Source organism: Heterocephalus glaber, unplaced genomic scaffold, assembly GCF_053883595.1.
Source record: "Heterocephalus glaber isolate CG9 unplaced genomic scaffold, H.glaber_assembly_v1.0 deba00001531, whole genome shotgun sequence".
Taxonomy (NCBI): domain Eukaryota; kingdom Metazoa; phylum Chordata; class Mammalia; order Rodentia; family Bathyergidae; genus Heterocephalus; species Heterocephalus glaber.
In genome coordinates, this window is record NW_028258329.1 from 24,452,099 (window position 1) to 24,468,830 (window position 16,732).

Sequence of the window (16,732 nt, forward strand, 5' to 3'; positions counted from 1 at the left end):
TCCTGAAAATTACTCTTTCTTTGGTGTCCTCAGTCTTCAAGGGGGAGGAGACAGGTAGATTTAGGGCTCATGCACTTCGTACTGCATACTCCTTAAGTGACTAACATGTTGATGTGCACAGCTGAGCAGGGACCCGACCCATAGTTCTGTGGTGATAACAGATGGATTTAAAGCAAAGGCAGGGATGCCAAACTTTTAGTTACCCACTGGGCACTGAAGGCCCCTCCTATCGGGCTGGATTACACCAGCACCCTGTCAATTCTTTATTTACAGTTTTTGCCTTTATGTTTTCACTACACAGGAAATATTTGAATATTTGTTTTTTCATGATACAGCAATTCAGAAATATGAAATACTCCAGGAATCCTTTCATTTCACCCATTTACCTCCCCACCATTTGGCATGTAAATTTCTTTCTATCCTCTACCTATTGTTTTTTCTTTTGCCATAAATGGACTGTGCATGTTGTTCTATTGTCATTTTAATTAATTATATATATATATATATATATAGCATGTATATGCCAGAGGTCATTCAAATTTTTTTTTTGGTACCAGATGGCACTACTTAGCTAAATCCCCAGCCCCTCAAATTATTATTTATAGGTCTATAGGTCTGTCTTACCTTTTTTTTCTGGTGTTTTGAGACAAGGCCTCACTGTGTAGTTCAGGCTGGCCTTGAACTCACTGTGTAGCCCAGACTGGCCTCAATCTTGTAGTGATCCTCCTGCCTCAACCTCCCAAATGCTGGTATTACAGGTATGTGTCATCACGCCTGGGTTTATTTTACTTTTTTTTTTTTTTTTTTTGGTACCAGGAATCGAACTCAAGGACTGGCGTTTGCTAGGCAGACACTGTGCCACTGAGCTACATTCCTGGTCCTCTGTCTTACTTTTTTTTTTTGTCTTACATTTTTAATAGTTGTTTATATACTGTAGTACAAATATATTCCAACATTCAACCTTGCTTCTATGGTAAAAATTTAGGTTGCTTGCTTTTTAAAATTTTTAAATGTTTTGCTATTAGAAACCTATATCTTTGAACCTAAATCTTTGTGTGGATAGCTTTTTTTTTTCAGGACCAAAAAATGTAGAATTACTAGATTGAATAATGTGTTTATTTTAAACTGCTTCATGAAAAGCATTATCCATTTACCTTTCAAACAAGGACAATTTAAGAGAAGGCCTGTATTCCAGCTTTGTTGCCCCCACAAGGTGTTATCTGTCTCTAAAAACCTGTTTTAATACAGCAGGAAGTCATGTATAGGAGAAGCCATGCACAGGAGTGCAAATTTTTTCAGTGGTTATAAATCAGGGTAGTAATAAACTGGATGACAGGGGTGAGGACTGTTGAGTGGGAAAGATGCTGTGTCTTGATCTGTGTCTTTTTTTTTTTTTTGTACCGGGAATCAAACTCAGGACCTTGCGCTTGTGAGGCAGGCAGCGGAACCACTGAGCTAAATCCACTCCCCCACCCCCGTTAATCTATATCTTGAGCAGTCACATGGTTACTTGCATCTGTCAGAATTGATCAATCTCCCCAGTACCAAAAAAAACAAAAACAAAAAAGAATTGATCAAGCTATGTATTTATGAGTAATACATTTTACTGTATCTACATTATACCTCAAGAAAAATATTTTTAAGGGCTGGGCCGGGGATTTAGCTCAGTAGTTCTGCTGCCTGCCTCGCAAGCGCAAGGTCCCAAGTTAGATCCCCAGTACCAAAAACAAAAAACAAAAAACTGGAGATATAGCTCAGTGGTAGAATGCTTGCCTAGCATTTGTGAGGCCCTGGGTTCAATTCCCTGTACTACAAGAAAAAGAAATTAATGCCTGAGGCTTTAGCTTAATGGTGCCATTGCCTACCTCAAAAGCACAAGGTTTGAGTTTGACCCCTGGTACCCTGTTTCTTTTTTCTTTTTCTTTTTTTTTGGTACCAGGGATCAAACTTGGGACATTGTACTTGCAAGACAGGCGGTGGCACCACTGAGCTAAATCCCCAGCAGAAAAGAAATTTTTTTTTTTTTTTTTTGGTACCAGGGATCAAACTCAGGTCCTTGCGCTTGCAAGGCAAGCAATGGAACCACTGAGCTAAATCCCTGGCCCAGAAAAGAAATTCTTAAAAGTTGCTTTTTTTTTTTTTTTTTGGTTTTTGGTTTTGTGGGGTTTTTTTGATACTGGGGATTGAACTTGGGACTTTGCACTTTCGAATGAGGCGGTGGAACCACTGAGCTAAATCCCCAGCCCAAAAGTCACTTTTTAAAAGATTTTATTATGAAAATTTCAAACATACAAAAAAGTAGAAAGAATAATATATTATCACTTCCATTAAACAAGATTCTGAATATTTCTCCATATTTGCTTTCTCTATATAATACATACGTGGCATCTGCATGTAAATATATCATGATCTTTTATGCCTTTTTACTTCAGTGTGTATTTCCAAATTAAAAGATATTCTACACATCACAATAGTCTTGTCGTATACCCCAAAAACATTCTGAGAAAAGAATCTGTTGGCTTCATTGATGGCCAGTGGGTAGGAGAGGTGTCTGCCTGCCCACAATACACCCTATATCAGCAATGGCTTCAGTATTTGTTTGTTTTGTGTTTCTTCGGTACCGGAGATCAAACTCAGGACCTTCCACTTGCTAAATCCTCGAACCTTCAGTATTTGTTTAAGATATTTTTTCCTGAAGAACCTGAGCCTTTTTGAATGTCTAGTGTTCTGGATTCATCTGGTGTTCTGGATTTTTCTGGTTGTTTACTTAATTGGGTTCTCTTTCCCTTTTATTTCCTGTAAATGTAAAGTTAAGTCTAAAGACGTGACTAGAGCTAGGTTGGATGTTTTGACTGTAAGGCTGTGCCTTTCGGTGTATCACCTAAGAAGGCATGTGATACATGCTTGGTCCATTATTGGTAATAAGAAATGTAATCACTGGGCTGAGGAGGTTAGGTCACTTTAGTTTTTGCATAATCAGTGGTAATTAATTCTATGGAAAAATTTAAAATATACACAGCTACATGGCACAGTATAATGAAATCACTGTATCTGGTTTCACGCTCATTAACTGTACAGTTATTAGCTCTGTGTCTACAACTATTGTTGTTATTTTTTGGTACCAGGGATTGAACTCAGGACCTTGTGCTTGTGAGGTATTTTGCAGTGGCACTGAGCTAAATCCTCAGCCCAGGGTCTACAATTATTAACATGTAGCCAATCTTATTTCATTGGTACCCCTCATTCTTCCCCAATGAAAAATACACACCAATTCCAGGTAATGTGTCCGGTTTTATTGGTACCCCAGGCTGGCCTCAAACTTTCGGCAACACTCCTGCGTCTGCCTCAAGTGCTGGGATTACAGGCATGCACCACCAAGCCCAGCCCAAATCTTACTTCTGAAGGAGCTTGTGATCCTAACTTCTCCACTGGTCCCGAAGTTAGAAGCGAATCAAAACAATTTTTCATAAAAGCTTTTTGAGAATGAAGATAATTACTTGACAGAGTATAATAGAAGTTTATTGTTTCACAGTTCTAGGGCTAGACAAACCAGATGAAGATGTTGGTACACTTGGTTCTTGTGAGGAGGAATCTATTCCAGGCCTCTCCTCTAGCTCTTGGGGGTTTGCTGACAATCTTCAGCCATTCCTTAATTGATAGAAACATTGTCCAGTGTCTGCCTTGATCTTCACGTGTCACTCGCCCATGTTTCCAAAAGTGGATGTCTGGGTGTTTGTTCAGATTTCCCCATTTTTCCTAAGGACAGGCACCAGCCATATTGAATTAGTACTTTAGACGACCTCATCTTAACTAATTACATACACCTGCAATGCTATTTCTAGATCAGATCGCATTTGGAGATACTGGTGATATAGGGCGCCAAGAAATCTAAAAATGATATCCAAATAAGCAAAAATAATCCAAACAAGGGAAATATAACTCCCAGCCTGCTAGATATCTGAAACTCGAGTTCGTGTTCTCTAAAATCAAAGAATGAATTCTAGGAAACAATGGAGGTTAAGAATAGAAAAAATAGGTCTGGGGATTTAGCTCAGTGGTTCTGGCACCTGCCTTGCAAGCTCGAGGTCCCGAGTTCAATCCCCGGTACCAAAAAAGAAAAAAAAAAAAAAGAATAGGAAAAACGTATTGAGAGAAAGATAGCTTCTAAGGGGGACCGGAAAGTGGGTTGGCCACCCACCCCGCTTTTCAAAGGCATTTTATTGAGGAAAGCCATGAGGTAAGGTGGGTACAAGGTGAGACAAAACTATAAGACCCAATGGAAAATTAAAAGGTGGACATAAGATGGGACAAAACCATGACCAACCAATAAGATTACAAGTACAGTCACCCAGATAATATTGTTTTGTTTTGTTTTGGGGGGGTTTTTTTGGTACCAGGATCGAACTCTGGTCCTTGTGCTTATGCAGCAGGCAGCGGAAACCACTGAGCTAAATCCCCAGCAACCCAGATAATATTGATTAAAAGGGGATCAAATGGGAAAACAAGTCATATACAAGGAATTTCTGGAAAGGAAATGGGCTAAGGAGATTGATGTCTATTTAGGATATCAGTCACTGCTATTCATCTCTAGGGGAAGTAGTACCTCTTTTCTTTTCTATTCTGTTTGTTGGTTTGTTAGCGGGATCAACTCAGGACCTTTCACTTGGGAGGCAGGCAGAGGCACCACTGAGCTAAATCCCCAGGCCCAGTACCTCTTTTCTTTCTATAATGCTAACCAGTGAATGTGCCTCAATTGTTTTTCTATGCTCAGGCCCAGCTTTGTCTGACTGCCTTGTAATACTTTCTAACTAACTTAGCTATCTGCAACACTGGGAGTTAGGACTTCGAGAATTTGAGTGGAAGAGACATAATTCAACCTATAATACCAAACTGGTTTTGTTGTTGTTGTTGTTGGGGGTTTTTTGGTACCAGGATCGAACTCGGGACCTTGTGCTTGCGAGGCAGGCTTCGGAACCACTGAGCTAAATCCCAGGCCCAAAACTGTTTTAAATAAATGCTTGATATTTTCATTGACTTCTCAGTTTGCCACTTTGTTTCTCCTTTGAGCTGGTTTATTTCTTTGGAAAAATTCTACCCCATTTGCCATCACCTCTTCTGTAATAATGAGGGTATTTGGGGGATTGGATGCTAAAATTGTCCATGTTTTTTCTTCTAAGGTCTGAAATTGTATTTTGAATTCATGTTAAGATCAGATCGTACGGTAATTGCAGAGAATGAGAGTGTGTGGGGAATGACCGGACATATTGAAGACAAGGGAAGAATTTGTAGCTGTCAACATAAAAACAAAGTTTTGCTCAAAGAAACTTGAATTCTTCTTGGAAAACATGAAATAAAGGGGAATAGTTTGCTTTGAGGCTACAAAGGGGATGAAGGAAAATTTGCAATTTAAATCACTGACTTAAAAAAAGGGTAAATGTCCTAAGGATCTGTTCACAGAAGCTCCCTAGTTGGCTCATCAATGAAACGATCTTACAGTGGTGGTCACGCACAGTGTCGTTTCTGCAGAGATCACGGCTTTATGAACCCACGATTTCATTAATTTTCATGTCCTCATATTCCTTAAGTCTGGGAATCTGCCTTCATTTCAAACAGACCACTCAAAAAGTCTTAGTCTTCAACTGTACTTACGAGGTGAAATTTTGTAGTTTGACTTCTGAAATTCAGTCTTACTACTGTTTGCGTAATACAGCGTTTGGAACAAAGAAACTCACGATTAAAAAGAAAGAAACTCTCGATTGAGGTTATTTATTTATTTTTGGTACAGGGGATCGAACTAGGGACCTTGCGCACTTGAGAGTCAGGCGCCGGAACCACTGAGCTAAATCCCCGGCCCAGGTTAGTTATTTTGATTAAGAACAGAAACTGATTAAATTATTACTGTTTTTGAGAACTGAAACTGCGAATTTGAACATGGACACCAGAAATCCCCCAACGTGGGGCTCCGACTGAGCTAGCCGGGCAGTTGCAAAAACTTTTATTCCTAGATCCTTTAAAAGGGTGAGAACTTTAATTTTCCCCAAACGTAGTGTTGTAGTAAAGAATCTTTTCATAACCTTCTTTGGTAGTTTTTCACCACACCTCAAATTGTATTTCATTTCTGTCATCCTGCACCCAAACTTTTGTTAATAACGTACAAGCGGCCCTCTAGTGGTCAGCATCTCCAAGTTTCCGCAGCGGAGTGCGGCGAGCTGGGAAGGGGTCTAGAACCCCAGAGCAAACTCAACTCTGCCTGCCGCTATCCTAGGGGTCCTGTGATCCTAGGGGTGTCCACGATCCCAGGGATCCCCGCGATCCTAGGGGTCCCACGATCCTTGGGATCTCCGCACGAGCCTACAGGCCCCGCGATCCTAGGGGGTCTGCGATTCTAGGGGTCACGAGCCTGCCCTGCAGCAGAGGCAGGGAATATTCCGGCACCGAACACGGAAGAACACGGAAGCGGCTCTGGCAGCGACTGGAACCCCCGGCCCACGGCCGGCCCACCGGCCTCGCGCCGCACCGCGAACTCCAGGCTTCTCCTCCTGCGCCATGATGGCTCAGATAAACCAGGCCGCGCTGATCACACAGATGATCAAAACCTAAAGGAGTCTCAGAAATTGATCGAAAATACCATATATAGAGTTTGCTCACCACCAAACTGAAAAGTAAAAACATTTGTTTTATAGACTGATCCAGAGCTTCAGTGTGGGAAGGAATCCCGCGTCTGCCCACCAAGACAAAAAAGTAAAAATTGATTCTGCTCTCCAATGGGAACTGCATTTCTCAGTAACAATAGTCCAGTAGCTGAGGAAGGCCTTTACTTGATGGGAAAAAACACATAGGGGGTAGAAAAAGGGAACGAATATCCACAGGACATCATAGCTGGTAGAGGACTGGAGAGTCACTCAGGGTTTGCAGGCCGAGGCAGTGCCATCTTAATTCGGAAATTAATCTTAGTTTTGCTAGAGGTTTTTTACTGATCCTCCACATGCTAATGTGTTTTCCGTAGTGATATGTGATCAATGGTAATTGGCCTCAATTACATATTAAAATCTTAATTATTTATGAAGATTATGGTATTAATTTTGGCCCCAAAATGTTTATTCAGATCCATCAGTCTTTAGATACCAGCTGGAGTCTACAGGAGCTACAGGAGATAGAGGCAGAAGATGAGACTTAGGGTAGGGAGCAATGATACAATCAGAAGGCTGGAAATTCCGAAGGACACTGGGCCTAGGGCCTTCCACAGGCATTATATCATTTTTTTTTTTTTTTTTGTACCAGGGATGGAACTCAGAACCTTGAGCTTAGGAAACAGGCAGTGGCACCAATGAGCTAAATCCCTGGCAAGGTGTTATATCTTTAAAAGTAATTTCTAGATTAAGAGACCCAAGGACCATAATCAGACAAAATACTTCTGTATATGATGGTATTCTGGACAAATAAGTTATAAAGAGATGTGGGGGACAACTGGGGAAATTTGACTATTGTATGAATTTATTAGATGAGATGATGATTTACTGTACTGGAAGAGTGGAGATGTTTGACTGGAAAAGCAGGCTGCAAAAGAAAATGTAAGCTAGGGCCAGGGATTTAGCTCAGTGGTTTCACCACATTTAAATTCTGGAGAGATGTAATATTATGTGAACAGAGAAGTGTTAACAAACACAGCTGTATTTTAATTAAAATACTTTATTAACTTTTAAAAATATACACAAGGGGAAGAAAAATGACTAAGTGGTAGCATTCTTTTTCAAACTAAAATTGCAATTAATATTCAGATCTCTGAGCTTAAAATTCTATAAACAATTTAGAGGCGGTAGATTTTAATATTTCATATGCCACTGCTTATCTCTTATGTCTTTTTTAAAAAACACAGTGGAACCTGCAATATGCAAGGTTGTGTGAGGCCCTGTTACACTATGAGAAACTATTGCTGGGCTGGAAGTGCTTTGTTACAGACAAGATTCCTAGGATTACATTTGAGATGCCAGAGAATCAAAGGGAAAGAACACTAATCAATATTAATATTTCAAATTTAGGTAACATTGTTGTAAACCCCCTCAAGTTGCTTAATCTCTTCCCTTTAAATCCTTCAGTAACATTCATAAGGTTTGTGTAAGTTCCCTCTTAAATAGAAGGACTTGAAATGGGGCATCTATAGCCAGGTTAACATGTAGGGTAGACTTTAAAAGAAACTTTCATATCACTTTGCTGCTATTGGGGTCCAATTCCTTTTTTTTTTTTTCCCAATTCCTTTTTATAACATGTGAATTAACACTGCTCTTAATAATCTTCCTTTACCAAATCTAGAGAAAAGAAATTTAGGTGATCAAAGCAGATAGTGCACAGCTCTCAAAGAACTATTTAAAAACACAAGGGAAATTCTGTGGCAATACAAAGCATCCCAAAAATCTTAGTGTAATTTTAAGCTTTGAAACCTGTATAAGTACAGAAGCTATAATGTTATATCACCTGAAAGTTTTAATTTTTAAAATGCAGAACATTAAGCTTTTAATTGCAATTTTTGTCCCAGTTCCTCTTTCTTCTACTCCCTCTAAGAGACACTAGGAAAAAAAAATAAGAATAAAAGCTCAATATTCCAAATTTGCAAGATTGAAATTTTCCAATGATGTTTTAGAAAAGTTTGCAGCTTTTGCTGCAGTGCCCTGGGAGGCAGCAGCACAGTAGAGTAAGGCTTAAAACTACACTGAAACTTTTGGGACACCTTGTATTTTACTATCTGTTGGTTACCACTAGACCACCCTGTTGGTTTGTGTTGTGAAAATGTCTTCTATTATGTTTATTTAGCAACAGGAAAATCATCGGAAAATGTGAAGGACCATGAAGAGTTCACAAGATGCAGCATGGACCCAATAGAAGTAGACAGTCCATAACTGAGGCTTTCTCTTTATGACCACAAACATGCCCCAATGGTATTAAGTAGTGCTTGCAAAGAACATGAGTGGCAAGTGTTCTGCAGCAGCTTTTCTGTGTAAACTGATTGACAATAATGACTAGCAACTCAATGACACCACAGGAAGGAAGAACCTTCAATACCTGACAGAGTGACAGTCTACTCCTCAGGGGCTTCATAAGTATGAACATGCCCATGTGTGGGCCTGGGTGGATGGCTCAGTGGTAAACACCCTGCCAGGTTATGGTTAAGATTCTGGGTTTTATTTTTTAGCACCATGCAATAAAAAAGATCCCCATATTTTAATGGTAATACTGCAACAATCCTAAAGGCATATGTAGCAATATGGGGGCAGAACAATTATATGGGTACTATTTTTAAATCTATTTTTTAAAAATTAATTAAAACTTTAAAGTAGTTTAAATTGAAACTCTTAATTCAAAAACCTTGCAAATGCATCTGTGTCAGTCTGGAGCTTCTGCTTTGCAGTGCTTGCAACTGCTCACATCAATGAAGACAGGAAGTGTGTTGGTGCTTTGACAAGGCCTCTTTCTTTCCCATGCAGTCCAACTGTCACTGTCCAGGAGTTTCTTGAATTCAAGGTCTTTCCTTTTGGTGAAAATATTAACTTTGCTGGGTTTTTTTGTGTGTTTGTTTGTTTTGCAAGAGAGGTGGTATTTCTCCAGTTTTTGAAAATAAGGGGTTCATGATGTCTTAGGTCCCATTTCTCCCTTTTAAGACAGAATGATATTAGACAAAAAAAACCAACAAAGTTGCCATCACTGGATGATCTTCTCACAGCTCCTGTGCACAAATATTTATCTTCACACAATCCTGACATGGCCTAGGAAAGTCAAACAGAAAACAAGTAGAATTATTTCAAAGATTGCGGCCCTAAAGAAAAATAAGTCTCAGGTCTGATGTTCAGTCATGCTGCAGATTTATTTAAATACTACATGGTCAGTGCTGCTTGGGCTGGTCGAGACTTGCAGTGCCACGTTGGCAAGTGCTACTTCCTACCAATTCACTAACATCCTTCAAGGAGGAAGATTAGATTACTAGGACAGGGGAACTTTGTTAAAGTACAGTCTTTAAAAACTGAGTTTGTAAAGATGTCAAAGGCTTTGTGATACAGGCTCATAACAGCAACATCTGTTAACTTTGCAACTGTTCATTAAAATGATAAACTTTAACCCGTGCAAAATAATCAGGAAACACTGGCTCCCAGGTCTACCCAATCTTCATTAGCTATTATGTTCCGGAATCACAAAAAGAAATGTATGGAGACACAGAAGTTGGGTAAAAAAACAAAGCCTTCACTTGCTAGCAAGACGGAACTGCCAGAAACTCATCTGATCAATGTCCACCCCATCCTTTGTTTTAACATTTCCTTTTATATCTCCTTTTAGCCATTACCTCATTCCTGGTGGTCTTAATAAAATTTCTGTTTCTCTTTTACAACTAGTTCCTGTTAGTGGTTATAGTCACAGACATATAACAAACAGATGACGCTTAAAACACATACATTGTAAACTACCCAAACATTTCTACTTTGCTTTTCTCCACGTTAAATGTTATCTACAGCTAGGTTATAGGTCAAAGACTCAGTTAGCCATCACCTTAAATGATAAGAGTTACGGGAAAGGTAAATCTCAAAGGAATGTATTACTTATTCTACTTCAGCTATCTTAACAACTAACCTATAGTTTACATTTTCTCTGTCAATTAAAGACTCTAAGAAACTTCTGTGCAGGGAGGTATGTACTGCCCTACTGTAGGGCAGGACAGTTCTAATGACTGAAGCATTAAAAGGTGCTCTGTCAAATGCATATGGGTTAAGGGAGAAAAACACCTTATTCCAAAATGCCAACCAAGGCACCACAGAAAGTGCCATTTGAATGTATGCATCCATTTTTGGTGTGAATTATTTTAGCGTATACTCACCAAAACTCACAAGCCATGTATATTATTTTTCCCCATGTCAGCTACCACTTCCATTGAAAGCCTACGTTTTTCCAACCTCCAGTATTTGAACACACATCACATATCACACATGGTAAGTGTAGGTCTCTCACATTAGCCCCTAAGGTTGGGTTTGAACTGCGATAGCTGAACTGACATGAATTTGCAAATGGAGTAAAAATCAGGCACAAATAGTTAAGTGAACATTGTATTTGTCAATAAGGGCCACAAACTGAAAAATTTAATCATGTATGGCTATGGAGAAAGGTAGAGTTCCAAAAGGATAACCATTATGAATAGATTAATTCTGATTAAAAATATTCTGGATTTTGGTCAAAGAAGAGATAATATCTACTTTTTAAGATTAATGTGGTCTCTATATGAACCATGAAAGAACTGAGAAATAAGAATGACAGGAAAGGGTTAGTAAGCTCTTTCCCTAGTCACTGCTTAATATGATATAGTCAAGAAGGTGGCTTTGGTGGCTCACAGAAATCCCGACTTAGCAAATGCACAGTCTTACCTCTAGGGCTTGTGGTCTTTCTTTGGTCAGAGGCACAGGCACGTAACACAAGCCGGTGTCATATGCTAAAGAACGAAGGTCAAAGTAGTATTTGGCATAAACACTGACAGGCACTTTAACATTAAACTTAAGCAGGTCCAAGTAATGCCTTTCCAACTCATTTCTGGGAAGGAAGAACATAGCAAAACAAATACAGGACAATTTTAGTCAAGTGAACTATCTTCAAAAATGTCATTTTAAGCTTCTAGGACTGTTGTAAATTCTGTTTTGAGACCTAGGAAAGCTACCCAATTGGAAGAAAATACTCATGTTCCAACAAGCCACAGCTATTTTCGGTCCTTTCTGTATCCCAGCACTTTTGTGTTAGGGTGAAGGGGAAAGGTTATGGCCTGTTCACTCCCATCTGCTGCTGGCTCCAGCCCATTCTTCAGAGTCCATCAATGCGTCTGTGTGACTCACACTCCACACACTCACAAGGCCATACCACAGTGGGAGACCAAAGTGATGTATGCTCTTTGTTAGCTCTGAAGAACTTGTAGACATTGTCAATGGGCTCATAAGAGGAAGGGCCTAGAGAAGCAGAGAGGCACCAGCAAAAGAACCACCACTCTTCTCTTTGAGGGAAAAGCTCTTCACACAAAAAGCAATCAGCAGCAGCTGAGGATTTAGCTCAGTGGTTCTGCCACCTGTCTTGCAAGCGCAAGGTCCCGAGTATGATCCCCAGTACAAAAAAAAAGCAATCATCATAAACAAAGAAAAAAACCAAACTGCACTGTATAGGGAAGGGAAATCAGTACCCTTGTCCTAGAATATAAGGCTATGTCAAAGGGTATGTCACCTTATTATTACTCGGGTGACAAACTGTGACTCTGACAATCAAGATACTCATTTTTAAACTTCAGAAGGAAGAAACATCAAAGGAAGCAGTCTCGGCTAGACTAAATCCACTTTAGCACATGATTTCTGGCAGAGCACAGGACTCACAGTCTCATTTGTGTGTTGGGAAACCCAAGATGATCAGCACCTGCTGCCCCTCACCTGAAGAGAATGTACATGCGAGTGTGTGAGCACATGCCTAAACACACACACACACACACACACACACACACACACAGTGGAAAGAGAAATGACTGGGAGCAGTCCTCTGCTGTGTGACTACACAGCTGCTTGTCCGCACACAATACACAGAATACGAGAGCCCATCATACCAATTTCTACATACATGCAGCACTCTTAGTCAGGAGGAGGCAGGCATGGGGATCTGGAACCTTTCCTGTTGTATGTTCTTGTTTATTCTATGAACACATGTTCAGATGAAACTCTGACAATGTGTGTCTCAGGCTGAAGCTGTACTGCATAGTCCACTGGCCCTAAGACCTTAACACTGGCCAATCATTTCTTTCAAAAGCCAGACACAACACCCCTGAAAAGGGACTGGACCTCACAGCTTTTAAAAAGCCATAAAGACATGCACTGTATTCTGCTGTTCAGGTGGTAAGCTTGTAAGATATTTGGCAAAAACCACGAGAAAACACTTCTATTTACCAAGCATATCATTACAATCATATCCCATTAAAACCTAACAATTAATGATGGAAAATATGAATTCCTATTCTATACATGAGCAGAAAGTAACAGCTTTGTGACTATTTCCATTTTCTATATAATGTAATATTTAAAATTATTTCTTAAATTGCATTCCTTATGGAAGCAAATGAACTGGAAAATGGTTAGAAAATTCACCAAACCCTTTCAAACCCACATGTCCTCAAGTGTAACATCCTTGAAGATCCGGCAGAACTCCACATTCCACAGAGTCTCATCATCCCAATCCTTGCAGGTAAGAAGAATGGCTCCCAGGACGATCCTCCTCCAGTTAGTGGGACAGATGTCAATCTCAGCATACGACAAAAGCCTTTCTAAGAAGACCTGAAAAGAGGAGAACACTGTTCTGTGATTTCAGTCCTGAGTAAGTGTTGTGCTAAGAACTGTTGGGAGTGATGGGTTTCTTCTGTGTCTGAACAGAGAGGAAGTGCCTCTTACTTTTGTGTGCTATAGAGATTTTGCTCAGCTAAACAAGAGGTCAGGTTACAGTTGGAAATCAGACTCCTCTGCTGCCCATGTACATTTCCTGTCCAATTCTGGTGACTGGAATGACTGCACATCTCAGCCAAGGTCAAACAGTAGAGTGGAACTGTTATTACCTTCACACTCATGAAGGGCACAGACACAGGCCTGGTAAAGTTGTTCAATAAGTACTGAGTGCCTCCCACATGCAATGTAGCATACCCAGCTGGTAGGTTTAGAATGGTTTTAGAGAAGTCATGGTCAAATGTAATGCCCAACTAAGTGAGCACACTTTTATCCTCACCTTTTTACAGTATTTACGCTTTTGTGGCACTAACTGGTGAACAGGACCGTCCCCCAGTGGCTCCTGAGCAGAGCAGCAAGACAGGCACAGGACTTTCATAACTGCCGAGTTTTCCCCAAACTCAATGTGCTTATAAAGAACCCACGTGTACAACAGGGCAATCCTCAGTGCCCTTGTTTTCCTCGTCTCCACTGTTCATGAAAATCCAATTTCCTTCCTATATAATCTTTAACTTAGTCATTTTTATTGGTTTTAGGGTGGGAAACATAGGGCTGCCCGTCTGTATCCTTGGGAGTCCTAAACTTCCAGGCAGTTCATGAGACAACCTCAGGTACTCTTTACATACATCAAAAATCTATTCTACACAGAACTGGGTGGGCTACCAGCTGAGTAAGCTTAAAGAGGAAGCTGTGATTAGCTGTTACTTAAAGCTGAGTGATACAAAAACTTGTAGATGCTCAAGTTCCTAATATAAAATGGCTTAGTGTTTGCATATCACCTATGCATATTCTCCCATATACTGGAAAGCATTTCTAAATTGCTTACAATGCAAAATTCAATGTAATTCAAACACCAGGTAAAGGCAGTTATACTATATTGTTGAGTATTAAGAACAACAGAAGGACATGATTTTTTTCCCCAAGTGATAAAAATTTTAGATGCAGAGCTCACAGACATAGGAGGGCAGATTGTATATGCTTCAACTCTCTGTATCAAATAAAAAAGAAAAAAGCCCACTTTTAAGAGCATGGTTACAGTATGAAAGTTGACAGACCAGCAGTTCAAATCTGGCAATGTTCTCCAACTCAGCTGTATTCACTCCCCCAAACCTGCTCCCTCAAGTCACCTAAGAGCTTCTGTCCCAGGATACAAGTCTTTTTTGCACAGAAAAGATTAGAGCGAAGTGCCCCAGCACCAGTAAGCCCTCGCCCTATGTTCAGCTTTGGCATAGCCTTGTCTTGGGCTGGCACACATTTGCACTGCTTGCCCTGCTGTGTGAGCAGACGACAGTTCTTTGCTTTCCAACACCATCAGTACCTGTGAAGAGTCTTGCCCCCTTTTCACTGAATACTTTCCATGCATTTTAACAGCTACCCTTACTTCTTTATTTCTGACTCAGGTTCTTGTTATGGTCCCACACATCCAAATGATTAGAAGACAGGCCACTGTTATCTCAAGGAACATCAAACTTACCTTGCCTACAAGGAACTCCCCCTTCCAACCTAGCTCTTCTTTCTGCACCATCTACCTCTACATATGGAAATGTTCCTGAGGGGTTTCTATGGAGCACAGGCCACAAGCCCCCACTCCAGACTCTAGACTAGATGCCATAGGAACCTCTACTGTTCTAAGTGCTCTTGCACTGCAGGCCATGTGGATGACTTCCTGCTGTGCATTTGCAGGAGGAAAGACTAGAACAATCTCATCCACTTGAACAACTTTTATTATAAATGATAAAATCTCACCTTCAGAATTCTGTATGGATAACACAAACTGAGGACACAGCTACAGCTTAGCAGGCTAACAAAAGATTTTCTAAGAACTGCTGGTGCTGTCATCCTGGGGAGTATCACGAGCAGACACCAGTGGTCAGCAGGGATAGGCTGACACCTGTAAGCCAAGGGACAGAGAACAGAAGGCAATGAACTGTCCAGGGAACACAGCCTGAGACCTGGCTTGACCTGCACAGTATCAGTCTCTGAGGTTCACTTGGCCTTTTTACTGTCTCCTTCCCACCCCACACTACGTGTAAGGGTTCACGGTGTTAAGTGCCTGTGTGTGTGTGTGTGTGTGTGTGTGCGTGCTCTCTAATTACCTTTAATTGCAGTTGTTTTGTGATGAGAAAAGGAAAGGCAAAATTTTAGAAGATTAGAGGACCCAAATATGTTTATTTACTCTCCTCTGATAGGCTTCTCTTCATAAAGTTCTTATGGTAACTTCAGGAATCTTCTTTCATTTGAAAAAAGACCTTTCTCTGTGTACAAGACCAATTTTTAAGCATGCTTGATAAATAAGAAACATCTTACCAAGGTTATTATTGCACCTTCAGTTGGTAACGATGTGGCATTAAAAATATTAGCAATAAATCTGTAAATACGCAAGCATGTAGGATCATGCTCAAAGTATTCCTCTGGATGCTGTTCTCTCTGAAAAGAGCAATGAGGCAATGTAAGTATCCACTTAAGAAAGCTTTTAAGTACTCTGAAGACAGCAGTCTCCACCTATGCCCACATGTTCCTTAAAAGAATTTCAATTGGGCTGTATGTCTTTTAGTCTTGAACTAGAAACACGTATATTTTACTAAGCATCACGACACTTTGGTCAGTGTACAACATGTAAAACATGTACAGCAGTGGGCCCATAAGCTACCACCTAGTGCACCACAGCCATCTTCATTATGTAAGTGGACTCTCTGAGGCTTGCACAAGGAAGGAATCGCTATCAATGCATCTCTCAGAATGTATTCCCTTGGTAAACAACATCGAAGGCCAGAAGCTCAGAAAGTCGACATTGCTTTCCACTTCACCTCCACAGAATTCTCAAATTCAGTTTTAGGCTGAAAGTCTTCTTGATCATATGCTATATTTCTCTGTAATAAAATCTACATAAATAAACATAATTAGTGTCCTGCAACCACAGCCTCTACGGATGTAGTTGCAAAGAACTTCAGCTGTTTAGGGGTTTATTTACTCATTTATCCAGTTAGATGCTACTGAAAATTATTGTTTGAAAAGCTACATTTTCTGATATTTGAATAGTACACTTATTCATTTTAGCTCAATATGAAAGGTACAAATCAATTCTTACTCTACCAGAGCCCTGAAAAGCCCTCCTTTTCTGAGAAGATTTGTTACAACAAGACGAGCAAGTACATGACTTAAATTCAAACAGATGGGAATGATTTACTTCTGGCAATGAATGTCAAAGGAAAATAGCATGAAAGAAACACAATCCTGTGAGA

The 16,732-nt window shown here is 40.1% G+C and overlaps 1 pseudogene across 1 annotated transcript; it reads right to left on the bottom strand.

Moving 5' to 3' along the window:
* Positions 1-9,467: 9,467 nt before the first annotated feature.
* Positions 9,468-15,373, bottom strand: LOC101707031 (cyclin-Y-like protein 1; annotated as a pseudogene). Its single transcript, XR_015441800.1, has 4 exons — positions 15,237-15,373; positions 13,162-13,328; positions 11,400-11,562; positions 9,468-9,758 (listed from the first exon to the last, which is right to left on the bottom strand). The product of XR_015441800.1 is annotated as a cyclin-Y-like protein 1 (transcript).
* Positions 15,374-16,732: the final 1,359 nt, after the last annotated feature.